Here is a 3263-nt window from a genome sequence, read left to right on the forward strand (position 1 = left end):
TATCTATCTATCTATCTATCTATCTATCTATCTATCTATCTATCTATCTATCTATTTATTTTGCAACGAAGCAGATATAATTGAAGGACATTTGAAGAACGTTGTACAATACAGCAGGACAGGATGAGGTTTTCCAATGTTCTGAGCAGAGTGTTCGCCTCTCGCACGCCGACTTGCTTCGACCCGACCCCAAAACAGATCAACTGCTGTGATGTGCCGAGCAATGTTTTCGTGGACAACGTAAAGGGAGAAAAACTGAATATTTTGAGCGAGGAAGATTCTTCTGGAACGTACACATACGAGCATGGGACTACTGTGTTTGAGGACATTTCTCTTTTCGAGAAGCAGAGCTCTTCTGCGAATGCGTCCTTACTTAGTGGGAAAGACGATTCCTCCAACCTGGAGGCTCACGTAAAACTGGGTGTGAAAAGTCGAAGTTTTTGTGGCGCTGTGGGGAAAGAGAAGGTTCTGGCATCTGCGGACGCATGTGTCTTTGGTCGTGGTGGCGAGAGTCGTAGCAGAAAGAACTCTGACGATGTACAGACAGAGACACTGGGGTTCAAACCAATGTCAGATTACGACAAGACAAAAAATGATCAAACAGACGTTGAGGGAAAGAGATTTGTTGTCCATTTAAACGACAAAAATAAAGCTGTTATTACAAAAGGGAAAGAACTCCGTAAAGGAAGACGAAAATCTAAAAGCCTTCTCAATTGTGCCGGGGAGCGGGACAGTCTTGGCGATGCAAATATTTCTGAGTTCACAAAGACACGTAACAGAGGGATCCTAAGCAAAAACAGTAACATGGACATGCAGAAAGAGCGCTCACGGTCAGAAACCCAACTGGGTTGTATCGAGAAAAGGACTACTGTAGACACAGTTGTGCCATTTGATAATAAAACTATACGTTGTAGTCAAAACTGGAATAGACATGATTTACTTAGAGAAAGTGCGAGGTCAAGGAAATCTTTGGCATGTGAGACGAAGAGAGACGGTTTGGTGCTTTCTGAACTCAAAAATAAATGTGGTGCTCCAAGCAGGAATATTATCAAATTACGGCCAGAGCGCATGACGTCCACAACTCCACACACCGGCACAGAGAACGCCTATGTGGCTCGTGGCGAGTGTTCCGCGGAGAGTGCGCGTCGCTCCCAGCATGCACTCAGCACGACGCCTTCGGGAATCTCCATATCAGGCGCCGAGCCCCGCTGTGAATTACAAGAGTCTGTGGACAAACGGTTCCACTGTGCTCTGCTGCCTCCATCTGGGCTCTCTGCCAGGCCTTCACACACCTGCGGCGCGCGCTTTGGGAGGGTCAGAGCTGGGAGAAATGGCCTCCTTTCCGAGATAGAGAGAAGAGAGGACCATTCTGACGTCAAAAAATGTGGCGGTGGCGGTGGTGGTGGTGGTGGTGGTGGTGGTGGTGGTAGTGGTGGTGGGCGTGAAGTGTGTCGGGAGCGTGTGGTGGTCGGTTGTGATCGGCAGGTTGGACAAAGTGTCGTGGATGTCAGCGCATCTGTTAGCTCAAAGAAACCACGGGGAGGTGACAGTTGCAAGGTTATTGACTTCTCTGCTGAACTGCGAGACCTCGGGTCTATGACACGACACATCTCATACAACGACTTTTTGCGTCAGGAAAATGCGAGGCAGAACGATATTACGTCACCACATAGCAAACCTCACTCCCCGCAATCTCAGACAGTATCCCAGGCAAAAACTGTTAAAGAGAGTACGAAAACGTATATTTGTTCTTCCTTGACACACAGTGACAGTCAAAAAAGACAAAGAAATGGTTATCTTAAAGCTGGTGGCGATTACAAACAAATCAACTCTGACAATGAAGTTCGTGACTTTTTTCTTCAGACAGGCCACAGAAAGACTAGCACTTCTTCTCCCAGTATGTCGTCTACTCTAAAATCGCCTTTAACACCAGCTCAGAGAAAAGAAATCTCGGCTTCTGGAAAGTTCAAAACGTTAGCACAGCGCCACGAGACGCCTCGGGTGGTGGTGAGGAAGAGACAGTTCCGCGGGAGACAGGGGTCCAGACGCTACGGCGTCTACCTGGAACCAGACATTGAGCACGCGAGGAAAAAACTGTCTAGAAAAGACGTGAAATATTTGATTCAGTTAGATGAGTTGATCGATAGCTTGAGGCGAGAGGATAATGCGAATACTGAGACCCGTAGTGATAGGAAAGCTCAGAAATATATTGGGAAGTTAAATAAATCGAGCACAGGGGAAAGATTTTCAACTTGTGAAGACACGACCTCCAGAACAGATGGTCGTAGAGGTGAGACAAATGGAGCAACGAATCTCCCTCACAACTACACTGTACGCATTTCCCAAGCGAGGACCCCGGATAGGCGACATGTTGAATCTGGAAAACAACACAACGAGAGAAAATTCATCAATACCGACAGTAAACGTACACACACAGGGTCAAGGTCAGTTTGCAGCTCCTACATGACGCATGTCACTCTGACTGGTGGCAAAACGTTTCTCCGAACCGACGACACTTCTGCTGTCAATCAAAGTGGGCGAGCTGATATGAACGTAACATTGTCTGTGGGGAAGATACGTCCAGTTCGTGACTCAAAAGCTTCAAGACAGAACGAGGCGTCAAGGACTGGTCTTCCACCCAAAAGGCAATTGTTTTCAGCTCCAACCCTCGTCCAACAAGCACCGAGGTCGACAATCGCCGGAAAACCTCCTTACAACAACAAATTAAACAATCTGTCACGAGAAACAAAAAACACACACGACACTTCAAGAAAACAGACTGGCGTCCATATTTATAGAAAACTTTCACGTCATCAACGCCAGGTTTCGAGGGTGTGGTCACCGGAAGATGTTGCGGCATTACGTCATTATAATATTCGAAGCGAAGCCTCGGGTCCTAGACAGAGACTTCCTTCCTCCGAATCCAAACGAGTTCGATTTGCAGAAGGCACGGTCTTTAGAGAGCGAGAGAAAAAGGCCACCTCCATCTTCTCCTCGCGGGCTTAACTGGTTAGTCGAAAATAATCGTTTGTCAAATCAACTTCCCAGTTATAAAACACCTTTTCTTTCGTCTCTTCCGATAATAATAGTCTTGTAATAAAACGGTGCCACTAATCGTAGGTCCCATTCCTTGTATTTCCCCTGTAGTGTCTCTGTCTATTTTGCTAATTTTCCAAAGGTCGTATGGATGGTTAGAGTAGGCCCCATTGTAGGACTATTTCTTTTATCTCTCCGTATTGTTGCTATATAATAATAATCATATT

The sequence above is a fragment of the Aplysia californica genome, unplaced genomic scaffold, assembly GCF_000002075.1.
Source record: "Aplysia californica isolate F4 #8 unplaced genomic scaffold, AplCal3.0 scaffold00362, whole genome shotgun sequence".
In the NCBI taxonomy this organism is placed as follows: Eukaryota; Metazoa; Mollusca; class Gastropoda; order Aplysiida; family Aplysiidae; genus Aplysia; species Aplysia californica.